Consider the following 13,198-nt stretch of genomic DNA (forward strand, 5'->3'; position numbering starts at 1 on the left):
AGGCAAGTGCTCTGTGCAGCACCTAAGTTGGTCTGGTACATTAAAGAAGGATGCTTGGAGGAAATAACATTGAAGCTGAGACAAAAGGATGGTTAGGCATTTGCCTGGAGAAGGGCAGAGTCTCACATGAAAGGAACTGGAATGTGAAAAGTCCCTGAGGCAGGAACAGTTTTGGCAAGTTTAGGGGACAAAAAGTGTAGGGTGGCTAAAGACAGGGAAATAAAATGGAAGAGAGACCAGAATTCAGGCAGGAGCAAGAATAAAGATCTTTCAGGCAAGAATAAGTCTTTGAGTCTTTATGAGTAATTTTTTAAACAATTTCGAGTAGTGAATTGACATATAAATTTATAGTCTTAAAAAATCACCCTGGCTACAGTGCTTAATGGACACAAGGGGAGAGTGAGGGGATGGTCAGCCTGTCATAGAAGGCCACTCGGGTGTGGTTAATAGACATGGAAAAAAAGTGGCAGATTCCAGAAATTGTTTAAGCAGTTTATTGAGGAATAACTGTATACAATAAATGGCATATGTTTAAAGCATACAATTCGACAATATTTGAGATATATATATATTTGTGAAACCATTTGCCATAATGAATAAAAATAATGAACATATCTGTCACCTCAAAACCTTGCTTGTACCCGTTCATAACCTCTCCCGCCTCCACTCCCTACCACCCATCCCCCAATCCCCAGGCAGCTATTGACCTGCCTCTTCTACATTAGTTTGGATTTTCTATGATTTTATAGGAATAAGCATCATACAGAAGGTACTCAGTTTTGTTTAGCTTCTTTCAATCAGAATAAGTATTTTTGAGATTCTTGTTGTATGTATTAATAATTTAATCCTTTTATTGCTGAATACTATTCACTTGCATAGATAATACCACTTTTTGTTTATCCTTTGCCTATTAATGAACATTTGGGTTATTTTCAGTTTGGGATATTACAAGTAAAGCTGCCATGAACATTCATGTGCTTTGTATGGATACATATTTTTTATTTTTCTTACATAATGACCTAGGAATAGAATGCTGGATTAGATGGTAGGTATATGTTTACCTTTTGATGAAACTGCTGAGCTGTTTAACAAAATGATTGTATCATTTTACATTTACACCAGCTATGAACTGTGAAACTTCTAGTTGCTCTACATTTTCACCAGCACTTGGTAGAGTTGGTCTTTCATTTTAAACATTCTAAGAGGTGTGAAATAGAATCTCATTGTGATTTTTACATTTCCCTAATGAAAAATGATATCAAGCATCATTTCATGTACTTGTCTACCATCTATTTATCTTTTTTGATAAAGTGTTCAAAATCCTTTGTCAATTTTTTTTTCAGACAGAGTCTTGCTCTGTCACCCAGACTAGAGTGCAGTGGCATGATCTTGCCTCACTGAAACCTCCATCTCCAAGGTTCAAGTGATTCTCCTGCCTCAGCCTCCCGAGTAGCTGGAATTACAGGCACCTGCCACTGTGCCCAGCTAATTTTGTATTTTTTGGTAGAGACAGGGTTTCACCATCTTGGCCAGGCTAGTCTCCAACTCCTGACTTCATGATCCACCTGCCTCGGCCTCCCAAAGTGCTGGGATTACAGGCGTGAGCCACCGCCCCTGGCCTTTTGTCAATTTTTAATAGTTTTTTGTTTTTTATAAAACATATTTTTTTCATCTTTTTAAAAAACTAGTTTTTAGTTTTGGCGAGCAATCTTTAATATTTCCGTTCTTCTACTACTTTTGGTTATTTTCTTTCTTCTGCTGTTTGCCTTTTTTTTCTGCCTCTTGAATTCAACTCTAACTTTCAATATTTTTTATTTTATACATGTGCTCTTAGGACTATAACTTCCCTTATAACTATATACTTTTTTTCCCCCATTTATTTATTTTATTGCATTTTAGGTTTTGGGGTACATGTGAAGAACATGCAAGATTGTTGCATAGGTTACACGTGGCAGTGTGATTTGCTGCCTTCCTCCCCATCACCTACATCTGGCATCTCTCTCCTTGCTATCTCTCCCCAACTCCCCACCCCCCACCGTCCCTTCCCTATTTCCCCCCAACTGACCCCAGTGTGTAGTGCTCCCCACCCTGTGTCCATGTGTTCTCATTGTTCAACACCCGCCTATGAGTGAGAACATGCGGTGTTCGATCTTCTGCTCTTCTGTCAGTTTGCTGAGAATGATGGTTTCCAGGTTCATCCATGTCCCTACAAAGGACCCAAACTCATCGTTTTTGATGGCTGCATAATATTCCATGGTGTATATGTGCCACATTTTCCCTATCCAGTCTATCGTCGATGGGCATTTGGGTTGGTTCCAGGTCTTTGCTATTGTAAACTGTGCTGCAATGAACATTCGTGTGCACGTGTCCTTATAGTAGAACGATTTATAATCCTTTGGATATATACCCAGTAATGGGATTGCTGGGTCAAATGGAATTTCTATTTCTAGGTCCTTGAGGAATCGCCACACTGTCTTCCACAATGGTTGAACTAATTTACACTCCCACCAACAGTGTAAAAGTGTTCCTATTTCTCCACATCCTCTCCAGCATCTGTTGTCTCCAGATTTTTTAATGATCGCCATTCTAACTGGCGTGAGATAATATCTCAATGTAGCTTTGATTTGCATTTCTCTGATGACCAGTGATGATGAGCATTTTTTCATATGTTTGTTGGCCTCATGTACGTCTTCTTTTGTAAAGTGTCTGTTCATATCCTTTGCCTACTTTTGAATGGGCTTGTTAGTTTTTTTCTTGTAAATCTGTTTTAGTTCTTTGTAAATTCTGGATATCAGCCCTTTGTCAGATTGGGTAAACTGCAAAAATTTTTTCCCATTCTGTTGGTTGCCGATTCACTCTAATGACTGTTTCTTTTGCTGTGCAGAAGCTGTGGAGTTTGATTAAGTCCCATTTGTCTATTTTGGCTTTTGTTGTCAATGCTTTTGGTGTTTTGGTCATGAAGTCCTTGCCTACGCCAATGTCCTGAATGGTTTTGCCTAGATTTTCTCCTAGGGTTTTTATGGTGTTAGGTCTTATGTTTAAGTCTTTAATCCATCTGGAGTTAATTTTAGTGTAAGGTGTCAGGAAGGGGTCCAGTTTCTGCTTTCTGCACATGGCTAGCCAGTTTTCCCAACACCATTTATTAAAAACATGGAATGCTTCACGAATTTGCTTGTCAATCTTGCGCAGGGGCCATGTTAATCTTCTCTGTGTCATTCCAATTTTAGTATATGTGCTGCCGAAGCGAGCACTTAATAGTTTTTTTTTTATAAACTTTAATTTTAGGTTTAGTGGTACATGTACAGGTTTGCTGTATAGGTAAACACATGTTATGGGAGTTTGTCGTACAGATTATTCATCACCTGGGTACTAGGGCTAGTCCCCAATAGTTACTTTTTCTGATCCTTTCCCTCTTCCCACTCTCCACCCCCAGAAGATTCCAGTGTTTGCAGTTTCCCTCTTTGTGTCCATGTATTCTCATCATTTAGCTCCCACTTATAAGTGAGAACATGCAGCATTAGGTTTTCTGTTCCTGTGTTAGTTTTCAAAGGATAATGACCTTTAGCTCCATCTGTGTTCCTGCAAAGAACACAATCTCATTCTTTTTTATGAATGCATAGTAGTCCATGGTATATTTTTTATGGCTGCATAGTATTCTATGGTATATAGGTACCACATTTTCTTTATCCAATCTACCATTGATGGACATTTAGGTTGATTCCATGTCTTGCTATTGTGAATAGTGCTGCAACGAATATACACATGCATGTGTCTTTTTTATTTAAGTGTTTTTATTATTATACTTTAAGTTCTTGGGTAACGAAGCTAGAAACCATCATTCTCAGCATGTGTCTTTATGATAGAACAATTTATATTCTTCTGTGTATATACCCAGTAATGAGATTGCTAGGTCAAATGGTAGTTCTGTTTTTAGCTCATTGAGGTATTGCCACACTGTTTTCCACAAAGGTTGAACTAATTTACACTTCCGTCAACAGTATATAAGCATTCCCTTTTCTCCACAACCTCACCAGCATCTGTTATTTTTTGACATTTTAATAATGGCCATTCTGACTAGCATGAGATGGAATCTCATTGAGGTTTTGATTTGCATGTATCTAATGATCAGTGATACTGGGCTCTTTTTCATATGTTTGTTGGCCACATGTCTGTCTTCAGAAAAATGTTTGTTCATGTCCTTTGCCCACTATTTAATAGAGTTGTTTATCTCTTATAAATTTAAGTTCCTTACAGAGCTGGATATTAGACCTTTGTTAGATGCATAGTTTGCAAGCATTTTCTCCTATTCTCTAGTTTGTTCATTTACTCTGTTGATAGTTTCTTTTGTTGTGCAGAGCTCTTAAGTTTATTTAGATCCCATTTGTCAATTTTAGCTTTTGTTGCAGTTGCTTTTGACATCTTCATCATGAAATCTGCCAGTTTCTATGTCCAGAATGGTATTGCCTAGGTTGCATTCCAGAGGTTTTATAGTTTTGGGGTTTATATTTAAGTATTTAATCCATCTTAGGTTAATTTTTGTATCTGGTGTAAGGAAGGGGTCCAGTTTCAATAGTCTCCATATGGCTAGCCAGTTGTCCTAGCACCATTTACTGAATAGGGAGTCTTTTCCTCATTGCTTGTTTTTCTCAGCTTTGTCAAAGATAAGATTGTCATAGGTATGTGGCCTTACTTCTGGGCTCTCTATTCTGTTCCATAGGTCTATGTATCTGTTTTTGCTGTTTTGATTACTGTAGCCCTGTAGTAACAGGATAACGTGTTGAGGTTGGGGAATGTGATACCTCCCACTTTGTTCTTTTTGCTTAGAATTGCCTTGGCTACTCAAGCACTTTTTGGCTCCTTATGAATTTTAAAATAGTTTTTGCTAGTTCTGCAAAGAATGTCATTGGTAGTTTGATAGGAATAGCATTGGATCTTTAAATTGCTTTGGGCAGTATGGTCATTTTAATATTGATTCTTAACCATGAGCATGGAATGTATTTCCATTTGTTTGCGCCATCTGATTTATTTGAGCAATGTTTTGTAATTCTCACTGTAGAGATCTTTTACCTCCTTGTTTAGCTGTATTCCTAGGTATTTTATTCTTTTTGTGGCAATCATGAATGGGATTGCATTCCTGATTTGGCTTTCAGCTTGGCTGTGGTTGGTGTGTAGGAATGTTAGTGATTTTTATATGTTTATTTTGTATCCTGAAACTTTGCTGAAGTTGCTTATCAGTTTAAGGAGCTTTGGGGCCAAAATGATGGGGTATTTTTAGGTATAGGATTGTCATCTGCAAACTGAGATAGTTTGACTTCCTCTCTTCCTATTTGGATACTTTACTTTTTTCTCTTGCCTGATTGCTCTGGTCCGGACTGCCACTATTATGTTGAATAGGAGTAGTAAGAGAGGGCATTCATGTCTTGTGGCAGTTTTCAAGGGAGAATGCTTTCAGTTTTTGTTTTTTCAGTATTATGCTGGCTGTCGGTTTGTCATAGATGGATCTTATTATTTTGAAGTATGTTCCTTCAATACCTAGTTTATTGAGAATTTCTAACATAAAGTTGTATTGAATTTTATCAAAAGTCTTTCCTGCATCTATTGAGATAATAGATGTGGTTTTTGTCTTTAATTCTATTTATGTGATTAATCACATTTATTGATTTGTATATGTTGAACCAACCTTGCATCCCAGGGATAAAGCCTGCTTGATTGTGGTGGATTAGCTTTTTGATGTGATGCTGGATTTGGTTTGCTAGTATTTTGTTCAGTATTTTTGCCTCAATGTTCATCAAGGATATTGGCCTGAAGATTTTTTTATTTTGTGTCTCTGCCAGGTTATGCTATCAGGATGATGCGGGCCTCACAAAATAAGCTGGAAAGGATTCCCTCCTCCACAATTTTTTAGAATAGATTCAGTAGAAATGGTACCAGCTCTTCTTTGTACATCTGCTAGAATTTGGCTATGAATCTCTCTGATCCTGGGCTTGTTTGGTTGGTAGGTTATTTATTCTTATTTTAATTTCAGAACTTGTTATTGGCCTGTTAAGGGATTTAATTTATTCCTGGTTCAGTCTTGGGAGGTGTATGTGTCCCGAAACTTCTCTATCTCTTTTAGGTTTTCCAATTTGTGTTCATAGAGGTGTTCGTAGTAGTTTCTGATGGATGCTTGTATTTCTGTGGTGTTGGTGTTTACATCACCTTTGTCATTTCTAATTGTGTTTGATAATCTCCCTTTTCTTCTTTATTTAGCTAGTGGCTTATCTATATTATTAATTTTTGCCAAAAACAAACTCCTGGGTCCATTGATCTTTTGAATGGTTTTTCATGTCTCAATATTCTTAAGTTCAGCTCTGATTTGCATTTCTTGTCTTCTGCTAGTTTTAGGGTTGCTTCACTCTTCTATAATTTTTTTAGTTGTGATGTTAAGTTGTTAATTTGATAACTTTCTTGCTTTTTTATGTGAGTAGTTAGTACTATGTATTTTCCGCTTAACACTGCCTTAGTTGTGTACCAGAAATTCTGTTATGTTGTATTTTTGTTCTCATTAGTTTCAAATAGCTTCTTAAATTCTGCCTTAATTTCATTATTTACCCCACAGTCATTCAGGATTCCATGTAATTGCATGGTTTTGAGTGATTTTTTTTTGTCTTGATTTCTATTTTTATTGTGCTATGGTCCGAGAGTGTGTTTGATATGATTTTAGTTCTTTTACATTTGCTAAGGATTGTTTTATATCTGACTGTGTGCTAAATTTGAATATGTGCCATGTAGTGATGAGAAGAATATAAATCCTGTTTTTTGGGGGTTGGAGAGTTCCGCAGATTTCTTTCAGGTCCATTTGGTCCAATATTGAGTTCAGGTTCTGAATATCTTTGTTAATTCCCTACCTCAGTGATCTGTCTAATAATGTCAGTGGGGTGTTTATGTCTCCCATTATTATTGTGTGGGAGTCTAAGTCTCTTTGTAGGTCTCTAAGATTTTGCTTTATGAGTCTGGGTACTCCTGTATCAGATGCATATATATTTAGAATAATTAGGACTTGTGGAATTGAGCTCTTTATCATTATGTAATGACCTTCTTTGGGCTTTTTTGTTTATTTGGTCTTGGTTGGTTTAAGGCGTGTTTTGTATGAAATTAGGATTGCAACCCCTGCTTTTTTCTGATTTCCATTTTCTTGTAGATTTTTCTTCATTTATTTTGAGCCTATGGGGCTCATTGCATGTGAAATGGGTCTCTTGAAGACAGCATGCCCTTGGGTCATGCTTTTTTATCCAGTGTGCTATTCGGAGCCTTTTATTTATTTATTTATTTATTTATTATTATACTTTAAGCTCTGAGACACATGTGCGGAACATCCAGGTTTGTTATATAAGTATACATGGGCCATGGAGGTTTGCTGCACCCATCAACCCGTCATCTACATTAGATATTTCTCCAGATGCTATCCCTCCCCTTAACCCCACCCACGACAGGCCTGATGTGTGATATTCCCCTCCCTGTGTCCATATGTTTTCATTGTTCAACTCCCACTTATGAGTGAGAACATGCAGTGTTTGGTTTTCTGTTCTTATGTTAGTTTGCTGAGAATGATGGTTTCTAGCTTCATCCATGTCCCTGCAAAGGACATGAACTCATTCTTTTTTATGGCATAGTATTCCATGGTGTATATGTGCCACATATCCTTTATCCAGTCTATCATTGATGGGCATTTGGGTTGGTTCCAAGTCTTTGCTATTGTGAACAATGCTGCAATAAACATGCATGTGCATGTGTCTTTCTAGTAGAATGATTTCTAATCCTTTGAGTATATACCCAGTAATGGGATTGCTGGGTCAAATGGTATTTCTGGTTCTAGATCCTTGAGGAATCGCCACACTGTCTTCCACAATGATTGAACTAGTTCACACTCACACAAACAGTGTAAAAGTGTTCCTATTTCTCCACATCCTCTCCAGCATCTGTTGTTTCCTGACTTTTTATTAATTACCATTCTAACTGACATGAGATGATATCTCATTATGGTTTTGATTTGCATTTATCTAACAACCAGTGATGATGAACTTTTCTTCATATGTTTGTTGGCTACATAAGTGTCTTCTTTTGAGAAGTGTCTGTTCATATCCTTTGCCCACTTTTGGATGGGGTTGTTTGTTTTTTCTTGTAAATTTGTTTAAGTTATTTGTAGATTCTGGATATTAGTCCTTTGTCAGATGGATAGACTGCAAAAATTTTATCCCATCCTGTAGGTTGTCTGTTCACTCTGATGATAGTTTCTTTTCCTGTGCAGAAGCTCTTTAGTTTAATTAGGTCCCATGTGTCAATTTTGGCTTTTGTTGCCATTGCTTTTAGCATTTCAATCATGAAGTCTTTGCCCATGTCTATGTCCTGAATGGTATTGCCTAGGTTTTCTTCTAGAGTTCTTATGGTTTTATGTCTTATGTTTAAGTCTTTAATCCATCTCGAGTCAATTTTTGTATAAGGTATAAGGAATGGGTCCAGTTTGTTTTCTGCATATGGCTAGCCAGTTTTCCCAACACCATTTATTAAATAGGGAATCCTTTCCCCATTGCTTGTTGTTGTCAGGTTTGTCAAATATAAGATGGTTGTGAATATGTGGTGTTATTTCTGAGGCCTCTGTTCTGTTCCATTGTTCTGCATATCTGTTTTGGTACCAGCATCATGCTGTTTAGGTTACTGTAGCCTTGTAGTACAGTTTGAAGTCAGGTAGCATGATGCCTCCAGCTTTGTTCTTTTTGCTTATAATTGTCTTTGCTATACTGGCTCTTGGGGCAGGTAATCCATTTACATTCAAGGTTAATATTGATATATGTGCATTTGATCCTGTCATTGTGTTGTTAGCTGGTTATTTTGCCAGCTTGTTTGCGTGGCTGCTTTTTAATGTCTCTGGTCTGTATACTTAAGTATGTTTTTGCGTTGGCTGGTAAAAGTCTTTCCTTTCCATATTTAGTGCTCCTTTCAAGATCCCTTGTAAGGCAGGTCTGGTGGTAACAACACCCTCAGCATTTGCTATCTGAAAAGGATCTTATTTCTCCTTTACTAGGGAACCTTAGTTTGGTTGGTTATGAAATTCCTTGTTGAATATTTTTTCTTATAGAACTTTGAATATAGCCCTCGCCAATCTCTTCTGGTTTATAGGATTTCTGCTGAGAAGTTTGCTGTTAGCCTAATGGTGTTCCCTTTATAGGTGACCAGCCCTTTCCCTCTAGCTGCCTTTAACATTCTTTCTTTCATTTTAACCTTGGAAAAATCTGATGATTATATGTCTTAGAGATGATCTTCTTGTGTAGAATCTTGCAGGGATTTTCTGTGTTTTCAGAATTTGACTGTTTGGCCTTTCTAAGAATGTTGGGGAAGTTTTCATGGACAATACCCTGAAATATGTTTTCCAAATTGTTTGCTTTCTCCTTCTCCCTTTCAGGGATGACTGTGATTAATAGATTTGGTCTCTTTACATAATCCCGTATTTCTCAGAGGTTTTGTTTGTTTCTTTTCATTCTTTTTTCTTATTTTTGTCTGACTGCCTTATTTCATAAAGCCAGTCTTCGAGTTCTGAGAGTCCTTCCTTAGCTTGGTCTATTCTGCTGTTAATACTTGCAATTGTATCATGAAATTCTTGTAATATGTTTTGTAGCTCTATCAGATGAGTTAGGTTCTCTTTTATACTGCCTATTTTGTCTGTCTGCCCTTGAATCATTTTCTTGCGATTCTTAGTTTTCTTGAGATGAGTTTTGCCATGATCCTGAATTTTGACGCTTTGTTCCTATCCATATTCTGAATTCTATTCCTGTCATTTCAAACAACTAACCTTTGTTAAGAACCCTTGTTAAAGAATTAGTACAGTCACTTGGAGGACCTAAGACACTGACCATTGGAGTTGTTGGAGTTCTTTCTCATTTCTGCATGTGGGTATTCCTTTAACTGCTGGGCTGCTTCTGATTGAAGTGGTCAGGCAGGAGCAGAGTGGTTGTACTAGAGTTTAAGATCAAGTGGCCCTACCCAGTGAGAATAAGTGAGGACCAGGACCTGTATGGAGAACAATCCAGTCACTTTCCTGTGAGGTGGGTGCTCTGTACTAGGGGTCTAAATCAACCTCTGGTCCCTGCAAACTCTCTAGAGCCTAGAGACAGCAAGGGTGAAGGCTGCATGACAGCAAAGGTGATAATCCACCCTTCCCACTGGGAGTTCTGTCCCAGGCAATTGCAGAGCTGTTACTGGCTCAATAGCCCCAGTGGTGGACAGTGGAGTTCCAGGCCGGGAACACCCATCCAGTGAGGAGACACAGGATTAAGGACCACATAAAAAACAGCCTGGCCACTTTTTCATAGGGCTTCTGAAGTGTGCTGGGGGGTCTGTTCCAGTCCCTATTCACCTTGGATTTTCCAGCGCCTGAAGGTATCGACAGTGAAGGTTATGAAACAGCAAAGATCATGATCTGTCCCTACCTCTGGGAGCTCTGTCCCAGGGAAATTTGAAGCTGCTACTGGCTGGAAAACACCAGCAGAAGTGCTTGTAGAGCTCAGTTGGGAGATTCCACCCAGTGAGGAGAAATGGGATCCAGGACCCGCATGAAAAAGCAATCTGGCTGCTTCTTCATAGAGCAGCTGTGGTGTACTGGAGGACTGCTCCAGTCCCAAGTCACCTCAGACTTCTTTGAGTTGGAAAACATCAATCTTATATTTAGGAATAGGATGTAAGGGCTACTGGCAGATGCTTCTGATAGGGGTTGGTTGTGTCCACCCAAATCTCATCCTGAATTGTAGCTCCCATAATCTTCATGTGTTGTGGAAGAGACCTGGTGGGAGGTAACTGAATCATGGGAGTAGGTTTTTCTCATGTTGTTCTCATGACAGTAAACAAGTCTCATAAGATCTACTGGTATTATAAAGGGCAGTTCCCCTGCCCACACTCTCTTACCTGCTGCCACATAAGAAATGCCTTTGCTCCTCCTTCACCTGCTGCCAGATTGTGAGGCCTCCTCAGCCATGTGGAACTGTGCGTCCATAAACCTCTTTTTCTTTATAAATTGCCCAGTCTCAGATATTTCTTCATAGCAGTATGAAAATGGATTAAGACAGCTTTCATGAGACTGAGTTGGTATTGTGAAGTTCATTTTATAATCATATGTGTAATCATGCTGATATGACTCACATATCAGTCATATTTGTAAGCAGCAGTCAGTCTTTGTATTATTTCATTTTCATGCTGCTGATAAAGACATACGCAAGACTGGGTAATTTATAAAGGAAAGGGTTTAATAGGCTCACAGTTCCACATGGTTGGCAAGGCCTCACAATCATAGTGGAAGGTGAAAGGCATGGCTTATGTGATGGCAGGCAAAAGAGAATGAGAGCCAAGTGAAAGGGGAAACTTCTTAAAACATCAGATCTCATGAGACTTATTCACTACCATGAGAACAGTCTGAGGAAAGCTGCCCTGTGATTCAATTATCTCCCACCAGTTCCCTCTCACAACGTGGAAATTATGGGAGCTATAATTCAAGATGAGATTTGAGAGGGGACACAGAGCCAAACCATATCATTCTACCCCTGGCCCCTCCCAAATCTCATGTCCTCACATTTTAAAACCAATCATGCATTACAAAAGTCACCCAAAGTCTTAACTTATTTTAGCATTAACTCAAAAGTCCATAGTCCAAAGTCTCATCTGAGACAAGGCAAGTCCCTTCTGCCTGTGAATCTGTAAAATCAAAAGCAAATTAGTTACTTCATAGATGCAATGAAGGTATAGGCATTGGATAAATACACCCATTCCAAATGGGAGAAATTGGCTAAAACAGAGGTGCTAAAAGCCCCATGCAAGTCCAAAATCCAGCAAGGCAGTCAAATCTTAAAGCTCCAAAATGATCTCCTTTGATTCCATGTCTCAAATCCAGGTTATGCTAATACAAGGGGTGGGTTCCCGTGGTCTTGGGCAGCTCTGACCCTGTGGCTTTGCAGGGTACAGCCTTACCCTCAGCTGCTTTCATGGGCTGCTTTTGAGTGTCTGCAGCCTTTTCAGGTGCACAGTGCGAGCTGTCAGTGGATCTACCATTCTGGGGTCTGCAGAATGGTAGCCCTCTTCTAACAGCTCCACTAGGCAGTGCCCCAGTGGGGACTCTGTGTGGAGGCTTTAGCCCCACATTTCACTTCTACACTGCCCTAGCAGAGCTTCTCCATGAGGGCCCCAGCCCTGCAGCAAAATCTGCCTAGAGATCCAGACATTTCCATACATCCTCTAAATTCTAGGTATACATTCTCAAATCCCGTTTCTTGACTTCTATGCACCCACAGGCTTAACAGCCTTGCCAAGGCTTAGGGATTACACCCTTTGAAGCCATGGCTCAAGCTGTACCTTGGCCCCTTTTAGCCGTTGCTAGAGCATCTGGGATGTAGGACACCAAGTCTCTAGGCTGCACACAATATGGGTACCCTGGACCTGGCCCACAAACCCATTTTTTCCTCATAGGCCTATAGGCTTGTGATGAGAGGGGCTGCTGCACAGGTCTCTGATATGCCCTGGAGACATTTTCACCATGTCTTGGTTTAGCATTCCACTCCTTGTGACTTATGCAAATTTCTGCAGCAGTCTTGAATTTCTCCTTGGAAAATGGGTTTTTCTTCTCTCTTGCATGGTCAGACTGCAAATTTTCCAAATTTTTATGCTGTTTCCCTTTTAAAACTGAATGATTTTAACAGCACCTGAGTCACCTATTGAATGCTTTGCTGCTTAGAAATTTCTTCTGCCAGATACCCTAAATCATCTCCCTTAAGTTCAAAGTTCTGTAAATCTCTAGAACAGGGGCAAAATGCGGCCAGTCTCTTTGCTAAAACATAGCAAGAGTCACCTTTACTCTAGTTCCCAACAAGTTCCTCATCTTCATCTGAGACCACTTCAGCCTGGATTTAATTGTCCATATCATTATCAGCATTTTGGTCAAAGCCATTCAACAAGTCTCTAGGGAGTTCCAATTTTCCCACAGTTTCCTGTCTTCTTCTGAGCCCTCCAACTTGTTCCTATCTTTGCCTGTTACCGAGTTCCAAAGTTGCTTCCACATTTTCATGTATCATTATAGCTGTGCCCTACTCCCAGTACCAACTTACTGTACTTGTTTGTTTTCACACCATTGATAAAGACATACCTGAGACTGGGTGGTTTATAAAGAAAAAGAGGTTTAGTG

The 13,198-nt window shown here is 39.1% G+C and overlaps 1 protein-coding gene and 1 non-coding gene across 5 annotated transcripts in view; one reads left to right on the forward strand and one right to left on the reverse strand.

Annotated features, from left to right (window-relative positions):
- The window catches only part of SYT9 (synaptotagmin 9), a 246,562-nt gene that overhangs the window by 81,235 nt on the left and 152,129 nt on the right, over window positions 1–13,198 (forward strand). The window lies entirely within an intron of this gene.
- LOC116525377 lies at window positions 3,145–3,251 on the reverse strand. Its single transcript, XR_004257662.1, has one exon. It is a non-coding gene; the product is annotated as a U6 spliceosomal RNA (small nuclear RNA).

The sequence above is a fragment of the Sapajus apella genome, unplaced genomic scaffold (assembly GCF_009761245.1).
Source record: "Sapajus apella isolate SASKATOON/1434 unplaced genomic scaffold, GSC_monkey_1.0 scaffold47, whole genome shotgun sequence".
In the NCBI taxonomy this organism is placed as follows: Eukaryota; Metazoa; Chordata; class Mammalia; order Primates; family Cebidae; genus Sapajus; species Sapajus apella.